General features: G+C 42.3%; 1 protein-coding gene and 1 non-coding gene across 3 annotated transcripts in view; both read right to left on the bottom strand.

Annotated features, from left to right (window-relative positions):
* LOC123499641 (cGMP-dependent protein kinase, isozyme 1-like) overlaps positions 1-18,117 on the bottom strand; it is a 300,599-nt gene that overhangs the window by 242,426 nt on the left and 40,056 nt on the right. The window contains exon 1 of one of the 2 annotated variants that reach the window (XM_045247976.1): positions 2,352-2,812. The exons of the other annotated variant lie outside the window; for it this stretch is intronic. The gene's annotated coding sequence lies outside the window, so the exon portion shown is untranslated. Of the gene's footprint in view, positions 1-2,351; positions 2,813-18,117 lie in introns of those variants that run through there. 2 annotated transcript variants of the gene reach the window in all.
* Trnae-cuc lies at positions 24-98 on the bottom strand. The gene has a single exon. It is a non-coding gene; the product is annotated as a tRNA-Glu (tRNA).

Here is an 18,117-nt window from a genome sequence, read left to right as displayed (position 1 = left end):
GAAAGGAGACACACCCAAATATCTCCACCGGCCGGGGAATCGAACCCCGGTCCTCTGGCTTGAGAAGCCAGCGCTCTAACCACTGAGCTACCGTGTGTGTGTGTGTGTGTGTGTCATGATTACGTTTCCTGTATTTCCAGGCGATTCTGTTATCGTTTCTTTTTATACCTGTTAATTTGTCCAGTTTTGGCTTTTTTCTTTTCTTGTGTTCCTTTCCCTATTATTTTCTCAGTTTTCTTCTTCCTATTTTCTTTTTTCTCCTTCATCATTCATTTTCCTATTCTTTTTTATCTAATTTCTCATCTTCATCTCCATTTCTCTCCTATTTCTTCTTTCTCTTTCTATTTCCACCTTTTTTTACCCCTCTCCTACTCTCTCTCTCTCTCTCATGCTTCTACTACAACTAGACTAACAATAAATACCACATCCAGAACAACAACAACAGCAATAATAATAATAATAATAATAATAATAATAATAATAATAATAATAATAATGGGGGCAACACGGAAGGCTTTAAAACAATACATCCATCACGGCAAACCTGTTCCCTCGCACCCAGCTGGACAGATACTGGATTCGTTTTCCATCTGCAATGTCCTGCTTTGCTCCCGTTCTTGTTACAGGCAATCTGCATCAATCTTCGAGGGCTCAAGAGGCAAGTCAAAGTGTTGAGTGAAGGTGTAGTCTCCAGAGAAACATAAGCAATACACGAAGCAGCTATCCGAACATTACAGCATCAAATAGCGGTAATGCAGTCCGGCAAACCTGTTCCCTCGCTCCCAGCTGGACAGGTACTGGAGAGGGAAACCACAGCCTGCGCGGGACTGTGGTGATGGTGATGTGGTGGTGCTGGTGGTAGTAGTAGTAGTAGTAGTAGTGGTGGTAGTAGTAGTATATCAATGAAAAACAGTAGTGGTATTAATAGTAGTGTCAGTTATATATGTAACATAAAGGTATTATTATTAATGTTTATATAATATATCGTAAAAATCAATATTTATTATAATCACACTTCAGAAGGAGGAGGAAGAGGAGGAGGGAGGGAGAAGAAGAGGAAGAAGGGAAGAGGAGGAGGTAAAAGAAATGGATAGAGAAAATGAATCATGAGAAAATTAATAATAAGCAGGGGGACAGAAAGCTAATTAACGATGTTTTGTTTGCATCCGAAATTATCATCATTGTTGTTTTATAATTAGAATAAGAGCGAGAACCATCTACCAGTAACATTATGACCACCACCACCACCACCACCACCACAATCACCACTACTACCACTACAACCAATATTCTTTACCTCGTCCACCACCTAATATCTTTCGCCGGCTGATCGTTATCTCCCCTCAGCGTGCCTTTGATCTGCCCAACACTGCCTACTCCACTCCACTCCACACCACTCCACAGCAATACCCAGGCGTTGTGTGTCAGGTGTGTGGTGGCTGGGATGCCGAGAAACAGGTGTGTATCTCTTGTGTCTAAAAGAAATTGTGTGTGTGTGTGTGTGTGTGTGTGTGTGTGTGTGTGTGTGTGTGTGTGTGTGTGTGCATTGTAATATAACAGGTGTGACTTGTTCCTAAATTAATTTGATTGGTTTAGTGTTTGTTGTGTGGAAGAGACAGATGTAGAGAAGGCATGGAAGCGTGCAGGTGTGTCACGCAACAGGTGTGTGTGTGTGTGTGTGTGTGTGTTTAAGAGGAGGGCAAGGAAGGGATGGGAAGGGAAGGTGTATGATAACAAGAAGTCAGATGTATGGGACCAGGAGCGGATGTGATGGGACAGGTGTGTGTGTGTGTGTGATTCACCACGGTCTTCTGCTGGTCACCCAGCCAGTCTTCCCCATTACGGAGCGAGCTCAGAGCTCATAGACCGATCTTCGGGTAGGACTGAGATCACATCACACACTCCACACCGGGAAAGCGAGGCCACAACCCCTCGAGTTACATCCCGTACCTATTTACTGCTAGGTGAACAGGGGCTACACATTAAGAGGCTTGCCCATTTGCCTCGCCGCGCCGGGACTCGAACCCGGCCCTCTCGATTGTGAGTCGAGCGTGCTAACCACTACACTACGCGGTGTGTGTGTGTGTGTGTGTGAGAAAGAGAGAGTGAGTGTGCGTGTGTTAGTATGTAGTGTCAATCAGTTGGCCAGTCACATATATGCCTACAACACGTGCGCACCCATGTCACGTACTAAATGACACGTATACACACAGAACAACTCCATTAACCACACCTTCAGTCGGGCAGGTGTGAGGGGAACAGGTGTGGCATAAGTCAGGTGTGTTTCGTGGTGACATATGTGTAGACAACCCCAAAAACGACCTGTAATAACTAAACAAACAACTAATTACCTTATAGACAGGTGTGTGTGGCCTCCCCTGGGAATGGCACGTGTGTATGGCCAAGACGAGGGACAGGTGAGCTAGGCAGGTGTGGCGGGCGACAAGGAGTACTGGTGGGTGAGTAACGCTTTATCGGTCTGCAGGTCATGGATTATTAACACGGGCGGACGAGACGGCGGCGGCGGCGGAGGCGGCACCACGTCTTTCCCTCAGCTATCGTGACGTGACAACTTGTTATTTCTGTCCCAACACGCGAAAAATAGCCTTAAAAAAAACCCGCCCTCCCTTCACAACACCCTGAGAGCCTCTTGAGCCCTCGCACTGCACACTTCAACACTTGCCGTAAACTTTCTCGGCTCGCACGCAAGAAGCCAAAGTTATGGAGGGAGAGTGCGAATGGGAGAGGAAAAGCGTATACTCTTACTCTTCCCTGTTGCCGGCACGAGGTCCAGCAGCACACTGACTCGCCTTCCCGCTTCTCGCACTCCCTCATGTCACCTCAGTTGGCTGCTACCATTTACCCGCTAATATTTACGTCGCTTTTTGTCGCTTTGCAGTGCAGCCACGTGTTGTCTGGCGGCGGGGGGCGTGCTATGAGGGCGGGGTGGAGTGGGAGTTTGGCTCGGTGAGGCGCGACACGGGCTGGAGGAGGCAGGAGGAGCGGGACAAGTGCGTGAAGTAATTAATAAGTGGTAACGGGTTGAGCTCCTTGGTTGTCATGGCGACGAGTGTAAACTGGGTCCGCATGGATGGTCGTTGGCTTGTTTACTACCACCACCACCACCACCACCACAGCCACCACGAGACTCTTCATACACTCTTACACAGCCACACACACACACACACACACGTCACTGGCATCTCTTCACACCTGTCACTGTCACCTGTCCACCCAATTAGCCATTACTGTCTCCTGATACACCTTCCGCTTCCCCGTCAGTCAGTCTGCCTTCCCTCTTCCTCCCTTTCCCCCTCTCTCTCTCTCTCTCTCTCTCTCTCTCTCTCTCTCTCTCTCTCTCTCTCTCTCTCTCTTCCCGTCACTCATTACCGCATCATCTACCTCACTTGATTTATCTGATTGGCTGCTCATATCACCTGCTCGCGTCGGGTTTAATTATCTTTTACAGGTGTTAGTTGCTCTCTCTCTCTCTCTCTCTCTCTCTCTCTCTCTCTCTCTCTCTCTCTCTCTCTCCACTATTTACCTATTCACTTATCTCTATCCACTCCTTGCATATCATTTCTTGTATCCATTTCTATCTGTCCACGCACTATCTATACAGTCCCCCTCCCCTATTAACTCCAGCCCTCCACCATCTGTTTCCCACCTACTACTCTCCCTATTACTGCCAATATTTTCCCCACCACACCAATACTCCCCATCTGCTGCCTACAATACCCGCAACCTACCCACGCTCACCGCCTACCCACTCCTTCCCCCTCACCCCATGTTTGTCACCCTGCCTACATAAACCCCCGGACGTGACACATGCTGCCTAGGCTCTTCACTCCCCGCCCTTACCCTTATCAATCACCTACACCCGCCGGTCAATGTCCCTTCGCGTCCTACACTTCATTTTTCGCAGGAAGGGATGAGGGTTAGTGTCGGTGAAGGAAGGGGAAATGGGAAGGGGAAGCAGGTGAGGTATGTTTGCGTGATGGTGTGTGTTTGGTGGTTAGTGGTCTTTTTCAGTGTTTTGTTCGTGTGTTTGTGTTTTCAAGCCTGTGGGTGTTAATGTGTTAATGTGTAGTGTTTTTCTTCTTATGTGTCATGGATATTGGCTATGAGAGAAAGGAAACTGAGAGGACGAAGAGAATTAAGAAGGGAAGTTTAATTTTCTCCTCCAAAAGGTTAAAAAGAAATAATAATGAAATTAATAAAATAGTTGGTGAATTTAGTGTAATAGTTGGTCGTCATATTCCTCCATAGTTGGTCAAGTCGTAGGGAGAAGGAAAACAAAAATAGGTAGAGAGTTTCAGAGATTATCCGGATGTTATTAACTTCTCTTCCGGCGCCGAGCCCTGCGTCACCAGCCCCCGCCCGCCCACACACACACACACACACACACACACACACACACACACACACACACACACACAGACGGCTGGCCCATGACCAAGGTGCGGGTGCAGGACAGACAGTATTGACGCGGCCTAACCTACTTTTGCAGTACTAATGAAATTGCTCGAACTGACGCAGCGTTCACTTCCTGTGTGGCCGGAAGGGAGAGGAGGAAAAGTCCGGGAGAGTGGCAAGGGATGGAGAGGTTCTTATCTGGACAACTTTTAACAGCCTCTTCTGGAGATTATTCGTTGGTTAAAAGTTTTTATCTGGAAGTTGTTTAATAAGGATTCTGCTTCGTCAGTGGAAAAATTATTGTGAAAGCTCCGTGAGTCGTCAGTGTGGCCTTTAAAATCTGATCTTACGAGAGAACAAAACCTTTAACACGCAGCATGAAGCGAGAAGCAGGAGTGAAGAAAACAACGTACAGATAAAGAAACTTGTAAAGAGCGCTTACTGTCCAGCGGGTGACCGAGATAGCAGTGTGGAGTAACCGTGCCAGGTGTTGTGCTAAGCGGTAGGTGACGGCGTGAGGGAGTGCGGGAGTACCGCCCCAGGGCTAAAGGGAAACAAGACGCTGCTTTCACTCAGCAAGAAGACTCACACGTGCAGCAAAAACTGGCGTCATGAAGGAAGCCTCGGAAGTAAACAGAGAACCAACGCGGCGCGGTGTGCGTGAGGGTCCCGTTCCCTGGCGTGCAGTGACGTGACGACATGACATGACGTGACGGGGACACTTTTTCCCTCTGCGTTGTTTTGCTCCCAGCCACGCCACGCTCACCGTGACTGACTGACTGATTTGGCAATACGCAGGTATAAATATCCGGCCCAGAATAACACTAATGTATGCCAAAAATATCACAAAATCCATACAAGTTATTTATTTTTAGCACGACTCTCATCATACGGCTAGCAACTCTGGGAACGTAATTGCAAAAATAGTGTTTATTATATAATTGGGTTAAGCGTACTGTTACAAAGTTTACAGCTCCAATAAACGGAGTCCAGGTGGCATTGGGAACGAACGCAACTGTCAAGAATTAAGGCCTTGCCCGAGGGTGACCACAAGTCCTCGCGGAGCCACATTCATCCAGCTCACGGACTCTCACGGCCGTACTCGGAAACTTATTGTTCTCTTGCCACGACTATCATGGAAGACCGCAGAGATGAATGCCCGGGCTCTCAAGACTGTTTCTCCCGTTAATGATGTAGAAATCTTGTTAATCTGTCACTGGAACTATAAAGAACATCCTTGAAAAAATCGTGTAGGTTTAATTAGAGGTCTTTGAAGGTAGAGAACGTGCGGTACAGAAGTGTTTCAAAATGTGGTTCCTCGCCTCCACATGCTTAAAGTACGGTGCCTTCAAACGCTTAGGAATTCCCATAAAGACTATTCCCTTGAGGCCACAGAGCTGATTGGGTTGCTTCTCATGAATGAAGGTAAGCCGCATATAGGAAATTAACGAACAGGACAGTGCGTTACGAGTTCGGGGAAGGAGTTAATAAATGTTTCCTCCACATCTTCGTTGGAATGCTAAACACTAAACACGGATATTGTATTCAGCGATCGATGATACTGTTCACTTTCAATAGACAATACAAAGCACTAGAATCATTTGATCTCTCTCTCTCTCTGTCTCTGTCTCTCTCTCTCTCTCTCTCTCTCTCTCTCTCTCTCTCTCTCTCTCTCTCTCTCTCTCTCTCTCTATATATATATATATATATATATACCAACCTACCGACTTATGTCTTCCCATCCATCTATTCATCTACCTTCATATACATCTGTCTATCCTATTAATCAATCGATCAATCCATATATTTAGAAAATACTTACCCTATCTTGCGCATGAAATTAAATATATCAAATCACAGAACATAATCTATCACTAATATCATTAAAGGAAGACATAATATTTATATAAGAACCCAAACAATAATTTCTAGAACCTGTCAAAAGTAATGACGACAACACACGCTCAAAGACAGGAGCTCGATCCCGTCTATCCTCACCTCACTTTTCATACACTCGTAATACGCTGCCATCCTGCCATCCTGTCACCTTCACTTAACACACACACACACACACACACACACACACACACACACACTAGCTTACGGCCACTGTGCAAAACCCGCGGCGCCATAGAACTACGTTCTTCCCTGCAGTCTTGCCTTTGGGGCGTTATGATGACATGCACCCACCCGGCAGCCGCCCACACAACGCTTATCTCTTTATTACTGCCATTATCTCTCCTTATCTTTTTATTGCCTGTATTCTCATCACTGTGACGGCGCTTTATGACCGTTTTGTGGTGCTAACAGTAGCTAAACAATTACAGAAATAACGAAAATAAACAAAATAAGATGTTTTTTATATTTTGAGGTGCTGAAAACTAATAAATATATAAAAGAATAATAAATAAATAATTCAATCTGATAATAAAAACTCAACTCTTGCAAAACCACATGATCGATTTCTTTATATTCTACAAATACAATCTGAGCGTTTTATCAAGTTAAATGTGCTATCCTGGTTCTGCTTATCAAGAGGTTATAAATCATCTAGTCCCACATCCAGTGTATTTGTAGAAACATGGGACTGGATTACCTTCTGTATCGTAGTGTTTGCATTACGATCCTCTCATTATTCACCCAACACTATATGGCTCATTAGATTCACTGAGACTCACAAGAAGCAACGCCACTATGGAAAGCACCCAACCATGACAGCTGTGACGGTGTTAGTGGTGAGTCAGACTGGCATCCCTGGCGCGGCGTGACACACTCTGGTACCGCTTCTCGTACATCGCACCTCGGCACCTGTGTGTGTGTGTGTGTGTGTGTGTGTGTGTGTGTGTGTGTGTGTGTGTGTGTGTGTGTGTGTGTGTGTGTGTGTGTGTGTGTATGTGTGTGTGTGTGTGTGTGTGAGTGGGTGTGTGTGTGCCTCTAGGATTGCCTGCTGACTGATTGCTGAACCGTGTTTTTTCTTTCCTCCTGCGGCTTGTTTTCGCCTCTACAAGCACCACCCACAGGAACGCTAAAACCTGACGCGACCTCTCTTGGAATTATATGTTGAATGAGCGTGCTTATGTAGTACTGCTGCTAATAAGATGTGGAATGTTAACCGGCGTAACTTCCCGATAAATAAATAGAGACGGGGAATCCTAATAAAAGTTACACAACATTCCTGCTAATTAGACGTGGAATGCTAACTACCGGTGTGACTCTCTCGGTAATTAGACACGCATTCCTGACAGTCGACGTGACATTCCTTCTACTTTGACGCTGAATCCTGACGACTTACACAACATTCACGATAACTGGACGCAAAATACCAAATATCAACGTAATATTCTTGACAATCTAATGTATAAGGATGAAAACTGACATAACATTTTTAATAACACGTCGTAGATCACAAAAAAAAAAAAAAAAAAACTGACGTAACATTCTTGAAAACACGGTCGTTTCATCATAAATACTGACAACATTCCGAACAATTCCCCTTAGAAAACTAGAATACTAATAATAATAACAATGAATTCCTAACAGTCACACCTAGAATTCTAATAAATCAGGTAATAATCTTGATACATAGATACAACAACCCTAACAACCTGTGCGACACATTGATAATTAGACGACGAATCCCAACCTCTTACACGGTCATGATAGCCACTTACAGAAATTTACGAGTCTTCTCTTCGGCAACTGCATCTCATTAACCTGTGGCGCCGCAACAGACCATTCAAGGCGTTCTGGTAAAATATATACCTGCCTTCGTAACACAATGCAGATACAGACCTCATCTACATATTCCTTATCATTCATATTAGCTTCCTTACTTATTAGGCCGCAAGAGTCATCAATATTCCATTAAACGAGAGTAAACTTAATGATATGAAGCCACTAACAGTCTGTCCCTAATTACTCCTGTTTTTTTTGGAGGTGGTTCAACTTTCCACTCTTTTTTGCTCTCACTCAATCTTCCACCACCTTAAGAATCTTTCAAGCAAGGAGAGAATATCGGGTGGCGCCAGGGTCTTAATTGGCACCTTTCTGCTGCCTCGGGATTTACTCTCTGTCTCTCTGGGGTTGAAAAGTGTGCAAACAGTTTTCTCTTTTCCTTCACGTCTTTATAAGTTCGTGAAGTACTGGTCTGCTTTGTCTGTTTATAGTTAGGTTTGTTTGTCTGTTTGTTACTTATGGAATTACGGCGTGTATGAAGAACTTGTTTATTTTTTTCCTATCGGTTTGTGGAATGTTTGTTTTTCTTTTCTATTTGTTCATTTATCTATTTATGTCTCTGGGCCTAAAATGTTGTTGTTTGTTGTTGTTGTTGTTGTTGTTGTTGTTGTTGTTCGTCTTCTTTTAGTGTGTGTTGACAGATTTAGCTTGATTTTCTTTAACCTCGTTTTAGTTTATGCAATATATGTCTGTTTGCCTGTTCATATTTACATTTTTCCCTATCTCTCAATGTAACTGTCTCTCTCTATATCCACGTGTTCGTCTATCAGCATAACTGTCTATCTGTTGACACTAAGAACTGAGAGGCAACCTATCAATCTATCTTATTGTTTACCTGTCCACCTATATATCGATGTACTGCACCTGTTTTCTTTCTTTTCTTGCATCTATATATCAAAGTACAGAGCTGTCAAATCAGTGGATCTATCTCTACCATAAAAGATTTAAAAACAAACATGTACACAAGATAACATACGAAACTCATCACCCTGACACCAATTTTCATAATCTCAAAAACAAGGACAAGAAAAAAATAATAATCTCGTAAGTCACCATTGAGTGTGTAGCGACCCGACCCAGCCCTAACCTCCCTAACCAGCCCATCTCTCCACCCTGGCCAACACCACACCATCCCTCCACAACCAGCCCCTATCTACCACACCACTCCTTCCCAACCAGCCCCCCTCTCTCCACCTAAAGTAACTCCATACTCCTTCAGCTTACTCATCCCCCAAACCTCTCCATCCCAACCATCCTTACATCCTTCCATTCTACTCAGCCTTCACACCCATCCACTTTACTCAGACCAATTTATCCCATCCAACCTCCCACTGCCGCCCACCACAACCACCATCACCACCCACTGCCACCACCACGACCTGCTCGGAATGCAGCGCCGCCGGTTCTCAGGTGACTGCTGATGTGAAAATACGAGAGGATAGACTTGATTATCCAGGTATACCTTGATTTTCAGACGAGTCCCTTAGTCGCTGTGTGCACGTGTTGTTTATAATGAAGTAATTATGGACCTCCGCGCCTCTGTGTTTTAAAATATCAAAGGATTAACGTGTTTTGAAGTAGACAGGTGAGATTCAGGTGAAGGACTTGGCCTGATTGATGGGTATGCATATTAAGTTTTCTGAAAGTGAGTTAGTTAAGAGTCAGATAGTTATAATAATGGAGTAATTATTGGTCTTCACTTGTCCTAAACATATTACAATGACAAGTCTTGAGTTATATCCACGTGCAGCATCTAGGTGAGGGACTTGATTCATTGCTATAAATATACTTTGTCCAAGGTGTAAGTTAAGTTAAGCAGATCAAAGGTGATGTGTCCCTTTCTCTCAGCAGCTCAAGGCGGGACAGTGTGAAGCAGCAACAGTCACAGTGCAACGATAAAAGGAAAGTAGCAACAGTAGTGAGGCAGCACCAGTCTTGGATTAGCAACACTAGTGAAGCAGCAACAACAGTGAAGCAGCAACAACAGTGAAGCAGCAACAACAGTGAAGCAGCAACAACAGTGAAGCAGCAACAACAGTGAAGCAGCAACAACAGTGAAGCAGCAACACTAGTGAAGCAGCAACAACAGTGAAGCAGCAACAACAGTGAAGCAGCAACAACAGTGAAGCAGCAACAACAGTGAAGCAGCAACAACAGTGAAGCAGCAACAAAGCAGCAACAACAGTGAAGCAGCAACAACAGTGAAGCAGCAACAACAGTGAAGCAGCAACAACAGTGAAGCAGCAACAACAGTGAAGCAGCAACAACAGTGAAGCAGCAACAACAGTGAAGCAGCAACAACAGTGAAGCAGCAACAACAGTGAAGCAGCAACAACAGTGAAGCAGCAACAACAGTGAAGCAGCAACAACAGTGAAGCAGCAACAACAGTGAAGCAGCAACAACAGTGAAGCAGCAACAACAGTGAAGCAGCAACAACAGTGAAGCAGCAACAACAGTGAAGCAGCAACAACAGTGAAGCAGCAACAACAGTGAAGCAGCAACAACAGTGAAGCAGCAACAACAGTGAAGCAGCAACAACAGTGAGGCAGCAACAACAGTGAGGCAGCAACAACAGTGAAGCAACAACAATAGTTAGGCAGCAACAACAGTGAAGCAGCAACAACAGTGAAGCAGCAACACTAGTGAAGCAGCAACAACAGTGAAGCAGCAACAACAATGAAGCAGCAACACTAGTGAAGCAGCAACAACAGTGAAGCAGCAACAACAATGAAGCAGCAACAACAGTGAGGCAGCAACAACAGTGAGGCAGCAACAACAGTGAAGCAACAACAACAGTGAAGCAGCAACAACAGTGAAGCAGCAACAACAGTGAAGCAGCAACACTAGTGAAGCAGCAACAACAGTGAAGCAGCAACAACAGTGAAGCAGCAACAACAGTGAAGCAGCAACAACAGTGAGGCAGCAACACTAGTGAAGCAGCAACAACAGTGAAGCAGCAACAACAGTGAAGCAGCAACAACAGTGAAGCAGCAACACTAGTGAAGCAGCAACAACAGTGAAGCAGCAACAACAGTGAAGCAGCAACACTAGTGAAGCAGCAACAACAGTGAAGCAGCAACAACAGTGAAGCAGCAACACTAGTGAAGCAGCAACACTAGTGAAGCAGCAACAGCAGTGAAGCAGCAACAACAGTGAAGCAGCAACAACATTGAAGCAGCAACAACAGTGAAGCAGCAACAACAATGAAACAGCAACAACAGTGAAGCAGCAACAACAGTGAAGCAGCAACAACAGTGAAGCAGCAACACTAGTAAAGCAGCAACAACAGTGAAGCAGCAACAACAGTGAGGCAGCAACAACAGTGAAGCAGCAACACTAGTGAAGCAGCAACAACAGTGAAGCAGCAACAACAGTGAAGCAGCAACAACAGTGAAGCAGCAACAACGTTTATATCACCAACAATCTCTGAAAACTAAGTAGGTTTCGAGTAACAGCAACCTTTAAAGCAACAACAATGATCGCACAACAACAATCTCGAAATACCAACAACATTGAAAGTAATAACAATTTAATGGAATGAAATCTGGCCCTTTCACTCTTCCAGTAATATTAATACATTGGTATTAATCTTATTCAGGATATTATTAGATGATTATGTTAACCTCTTCAATACCGAGACACATTTTTACCATGAGTTTTTGGCTATGATTAAACGATTTTATTTGAATTAGGAGTGGACTATGGAATTCAAAAGTTTAATGACCAGTCTTTACTATTTCGATCAGCCACGTAAGTTTCTGAAACTGTATAAAATCGTCAAATAGTAACCAGAATTAATATGCAAACGCTGCTTGGTATTGAAGGGTTTAACTTTAAGATGATGTAGTGAAGGTGTTACAAATAATCATCTCTAGTTATTTACCCACTCCTTTACTAACTCCCATTTACTTTTCTCCTCATTGTAAATAATAGCTGGTAATTCAATGAGGTTTCAATTTATTTTTGGTATTATAAAAGTCAAGATTCTGTCCATGTTTAAAATTATATCTAGTCTCTCAATCACCAATATAATAATATCTCCACCTAGTCTTTTTCGAACTAAGTAATAAATGGTAATTTCATGAAGCTTGAATGAATCTCTAATACTGTGAGAGTCAAGATTTTGGCCAGGTCGTTTAAAAATGATTTGTACTAACTCATTCACCAATACAATATAACCATTTACTCTTTTGCTAACTAATAACTGATAATCTCATGAACACTGAATTTATCTTTGGTATTATGAGGGCCAATATTCTGTCTAGTTCCAATCAAACTCTCGTCCCAGCCAGTCGTGGAGTGGCGGGGTTCACGAGGCCACTAGCAGAGAGGACAGGCCAGACAATCATAATAGCCAGTGCAGTGAGAGCGAAATGTCCAAATGATAATGCTTCGTGTTGAGTTCATAATGACACTTGTTGAAGACTGATGAGTGGTGATGGAGCAAGGAATCACCAGGTGAATATTAAGTAGTGGTGACTCGGGGACAGGTGAAGGTAGCAATGTACTTTGTTACATTATTATTATGATTTTTTTTTTCTATCTGTGTCCAATTGTTTATTAATGCAGCGTCTTGGTTATCTGTTACATTATTATTATTATTATTGGTTTTATCTTGAGATCCACTTATATTTTTTCTTGGTGATATGTTACATTATTATTACTGCTTTTTTTCTTTTCATATCTGTCCAATAGTTTATTACTGGTAGTTTTGGTTTGATGAAGGAAAATAAAAACTAGCGCTGCAAAAGATCGCTGCAAAAAGTTTCATGATACAAATCGCCAAAGTGAATAAATGCGTGAGATGGATAATAGTTATACATTAGAAACTCGATAAAACACATTATATTAAGAGTTCCGAGAGTGAGTTTATACATGATTGATCTGACAACACCGTAAGAATTCTGAATATTAAATGAAGATATTGGATCCAACGATCGGTGTACACTTTCTTGGTGAACAGTTTATTATCTATCAGTCTGCCTACCTACCGATCCATCTATCTGTTTATTCATGTATTTGTCTGTATGCCATACCACAAAACCTTGAAGCGTAAAGTAACTTGTGTATACGTAATGTCTTGCTGCGCTGACATTCTCTAAATAAAAAAAAAAAAAAAAAAAATTTTCAGGTTTTGACTGTGCAAGATTATTGTTGTTGTTGTTGTTGTTGTTGTTGTTGTTGTTGTTGTTGTTGTTGTTGTTATTATCATTATTGCTATCATCATCATCATCATCATCATCATCATCATCATCATCATCATCACCACCACTGTTACAACAATCATCAACATTGCCAATATTACTGCTGTTGGCATCACATATTCGAAGCCATCAAGCGTTTTCTCCTCCCCTCTCATCACCACACATAAAGATGACAAGCTTTAATTGCCACACGTTAATACCTATTCAGTGTGGGCTACGCATTTTTCTTCTGAGTAATGTAAAGGGCATGAAGTGGAGGGCGCGCAGCAAGGCAATGAGTGTTGATGCAAGGTGAGTGTCCCTATTGAGCGAGTGGTGACCGAACTCTGCGTGGCTGGCGTGGACTGGTCCCGTCATGACTCAGTGCAAGGTGCAGCATCACATATTCCCCGTCAGCCCTCGCCAGTCACACTAAGCAACTCTTCCTATTCAGGCCAGATGCGTCATGTACGGGAACTTCTTGAGGTGCGTTCCGCGTGCTGCCTATGGCTCCACTTCTTCCTCTGCGCCCACACACGAGGCTTGCAACTGATCACAAGCTCCATCGCAGATCTTAAGGTTTTTCTGATAGTTTCATGTTGACATACGGACGCGATACGGTGGTTCTCGAGACCTTTTTTTTTTTTTCATGTAAGAGGGATAACCGGCCAAGGGCTGAAAAAAAAATAATAATGATAATGAAAAGGCCCACTGAGGTGCCGGTCCCTTAGAAGTGAAAAGAAAGAGGACTCCTTGGCTGGTATAGGAATCATCATATAGCCGTTTGTGTGTGTGTGTGTGTGTGTGTGTGTGTGTGTGTTGATTGGTCAGAGTCGCCGCGTATGGGACTGCTGGCCTGATATATACAATGCAATGCGTGTTATTTCCTGAATCTTCTTAACGTGTCTCAAATATCTATCTCTTTCCTATATTTTTCCTTGATTACTAGATTATTTCTTTATTCTCTTTGCAGACTTATATCTTTCGTTAACTGATCAAATATCTATAAACGAGCGAAGATTTAAATAAATGATAATAATAATAAACGCTAAATAAACAGATTCACGTAGCTTTTCTTAACACAAACTTGAATTTCTTCATACTCTTTTTAATATCCCTCGAAACTTTACGAGCGGAACTAATTAAAATCTCATTACGGTGTCGAAAAATATATTATTACTCCAGCTCATTTATCACAGACGCCGTGAGAGCATCGCTGCCTGTCATCATTATTAGCCCATTCACTGACAGACGATCCTTCTATAATTATCTAATGGTTTTTTTCCTTTTTTTTGCGAATAATTTAAATAGTTGTATAGCCCCTAAAAAGAGCCATTACCTTTTTATTCTCTCTCTCCTTACGTGTCACCATAAACTATTATCTAAGGTACGAAAGTCGATGTAAAATGGTTAACACTATCCATTGTTGCTTAATGTAATAATGGGTAGGCGAGCTTCATTCATCATAATCAGGCACAAGGCACGTCACTGTTACAAAAACGCTGTTGTACACTCACTTGAACACTATCGTACAATCACAAAGGACTATTGTACACTCCCAGGAACTGACAGAACTATATAGTTACATTAACATTATCGTACACTTACGTATACGATAACATTAGCGTTTACACTCAAGTAGGAGCCAATTCCAATGAAAAAGTTAACTTCACTCTTTACTATTTCTAACCAGTGTGCAATTTCATGTAAGCTGATCCAGTAAGTATTTTCTGCCAAACAGTCTGGTTATCTCACATATCGCGTGCACAAAGCCACTGCAATGGTCGTGTTTTGTTGTAAGTTGTGCTGCGCCGCGTCAAGGCCACTGGTGCTGCTAAAGGTACACAGCTCTTTTATCATTACCCTTATTTATCTGGTATTGTATGTAACTATTCTTCTTTTATTTTCTAGTTTAATGAGTTGTCTTTGCCTCGAGATGAAAACTATACTACTTCCACTACTACTACTACTACTACTACTACTACTACTACTACTACTACTACAACCACTACTACCATCACTGTTGCTGCTACTAGAAAGAAGAATGTTGTTGTTCCTGTTGTAGACGTTATCACCATTATTCTAATCCTGAATATATCAGGACCATTATATTCAATCTCGCAGAATGATAAAAGAAGTATCCACAGAAACACAAAACCCACAAAAGCGTCCTATGTACTAGAGAGTCTTACCGAACAGAAAAACACGAACCACATAACACCAGACAACATTTGAATTCCTTACGTCCACCAGCAAGTTGCGTCCCTGTCATAACAAAGGAAGGCTTCAGATTACACCACTGTTATTATGACAAGAGTCCATTATTAAGTTAGTCAACAGCCGTGTGAGTTAAGCTTCTGTACACCGTCACTTCACTATAATTACTGTATCCTTGACGAGGCACGTAATCAACTTACTTACGCCATAACACGCGGCCCACCCTCGTCACCCAAGCGTTGCGGAGTGTCAACACCGCGACAAGGCGACGCATAGTGACATCAGGGCTCTCTCTCTCTCTCTCTCTCTCTCTCTCTCTCTCTCTCTCTGATATAGGAGCAGTGTTCTTTTAAAAGGCTCTTGTGGAAGTAATCAGTATTTTTCAAGCGTGTGTCAATGATTATAGTCAACCACAGAATACCAAGGAGTTCGCCTCGTCAGTGGAATAAAAACACCTGTGAGGCGCCGACTAACAATGCCCGTAGCCTTTGAAAACAGTCACAATGAGGGATTAAAGTGTGTCGAAATGAGGAATAAAAGCATCGCCCTCACAAATTGGTCACTCTGCATATCTTTCCACATCAATCTCACTTTTTCCACTCCTCCACTCCTCCACCTGTATGTTTACTACTCCACAAACACAAGGCTATCATGTGGAATTGTTCGTGTTTATACTCTACAAGAAACAACTAAATGGCTTTTCATCTGCCTTATTTTGTTTTCTCCGTGGTCTGCTTTTCTTTCTCCTACAAATAACAGATGATAAAGATAATAATAATAAATACAGAAATATATAAAAAAAGAAACTTGGTGTCCTGTATTTTCAAGCGCTAGTCTCCGAAAGGACTATTTATTCTTGTTGAATTATCACAGCAACTCTGCATCTCAATACTCCACAAACTTGCACTGTTGTATGGCGGTATGTCAGGACAAATCGCTGATATTATTAAAAGTATAGAGTAAATAATGCATATAGCTTAAAATAAGATAAGATTACAATTGCAAAATGCGAAATAGTGTTGACATACTAAATAAATACGAAGATAAAATAATCTTCCCATAGTGAATGGTAAAATAATTTTCGTTTTCTATCCATGATATTTCAGAAAACGAAAATTGTTGATGACTAACCAATATAAAATAAGAAAACAGGAATGCGAAGCTACCTTGTAGATCTTATGTTACTTAAATATAATAATTAGATAGGCAAAGTAGATAAATAAGCGTAGGTTCCTAATAAAGACCACTAAATGATTTCATGCAGCATTACACTACACACCTTGGTCAGCTGTTCCGTGGTACTCTCTCTCTCTCTCTCTCTCTCTCTCTCTCTCTCTCTCTCTCTCTCTCTCTCTCTCTCTCTCTCTCTCTCTTTGGTTGCGTCTGGAAAGATGACCAAGGTAACAAACAATCATGATATTTTTCATTCTTATTAATATTACCGTATTTACCAGAGAGAGAGAGAGAGAGAGAGAGAGAGAGAGAGAGAGAGAGAGATAAAGGAAAAAATCGATGAAAAATAAACATTGATGAATAGGTATAAAAAAAAAAAAAAAAAAAAAAAAAAAAATAGGCAAGGAAAGAGAAGAGAACAGAAAAGAAAGAGAAAAGAAAATTCAGAAGACCTTTAGAGGAACAAAATAATGAAAGGGACAAGGAAAGGAAGAAAAGAAAATACTAAGAATACAACAACAACAACAACACACGGATTAACAGACGGATACGTAGAGAGAGAGGGACAGAGAGAGAGAGAGAGAGAGAGAGAGAGAGAGAGAGAGAGAGAGAGAGAGAGAGAGAGAGAGAGAGAGAGAGAGAGAGAGAGAGAGAGAGAGAGAGAGAGAGAGAGAGAGAGTCAAAGTCAAAGTCAAAATGTTTATTTCCATTTTTACAATGGTTATTCTTCATATATATGTACATAATAGGGAATAAAAGTAATGGTGATTATAATTATCAATAGTGATAGCACACACACACACACACACACACACACACACACACACACACACACACACACACACACACACACACACACACACAATCAGATCAACAAACAAACCCCTTCGCACACACATACACAGTTTGTTACAGAGATACTGGAAATTACAAGTTTATATTATTTTTCTAATACTACAATGTTAATTAATTTAATAGGAGAAACTGCCTAAGTTTGGTCTTGAATGATTGAAGAGTTGTTGCTGTCTTTATTTGTTGGGGAAGTAAATTCCAAAGGGAAGGGCCTCGCACATGGAGGGCGCGACCACCAGACTGGGTGTTCACTCTCGGGACACGGAGATCATACCTTTGCCTGGTGGACCTGCCTGTTGCCTCATTAACTGCCGGGAGGTTGACAATGTTTTGTGGGTAGAGATTATAAAGTTGTTTGTACACTATTACTGCGGTATTGGAGAGAGAGAGAGAGAGAGAGAGAGAGAGAGAGAGAGAGAGAGAGAGAGAGAGAGGAGGATGTGGGCGCCAGTATTGATTCCTTTCTTGACCCTAAGGCAGCTAGGTGACCTTAACGACGGGGTGACATTTCAAGGCGATACTGCTGCAGGCGTGGCGGGC

The sequence above is a fragment of the Portunus trituberculatus genome, chromosome 50 (assembly GCF_017591435.1).
Source record: "Portunus trituberculatus isolate SZX2019 chromosome 50, ASM1759143v1, whole genome shotgun sequence".
Lineage (NCBI taxonomy): Eukaryota > Metazoa > Arthropoda > Malacostraca > Decapoda > Portunidae > Portunus > Portunus trituberculatus.
Note: the sequence above shows the minus strand (reverse complement) of the source record. Positions and strands in the feature narration are given on the sequence as shown.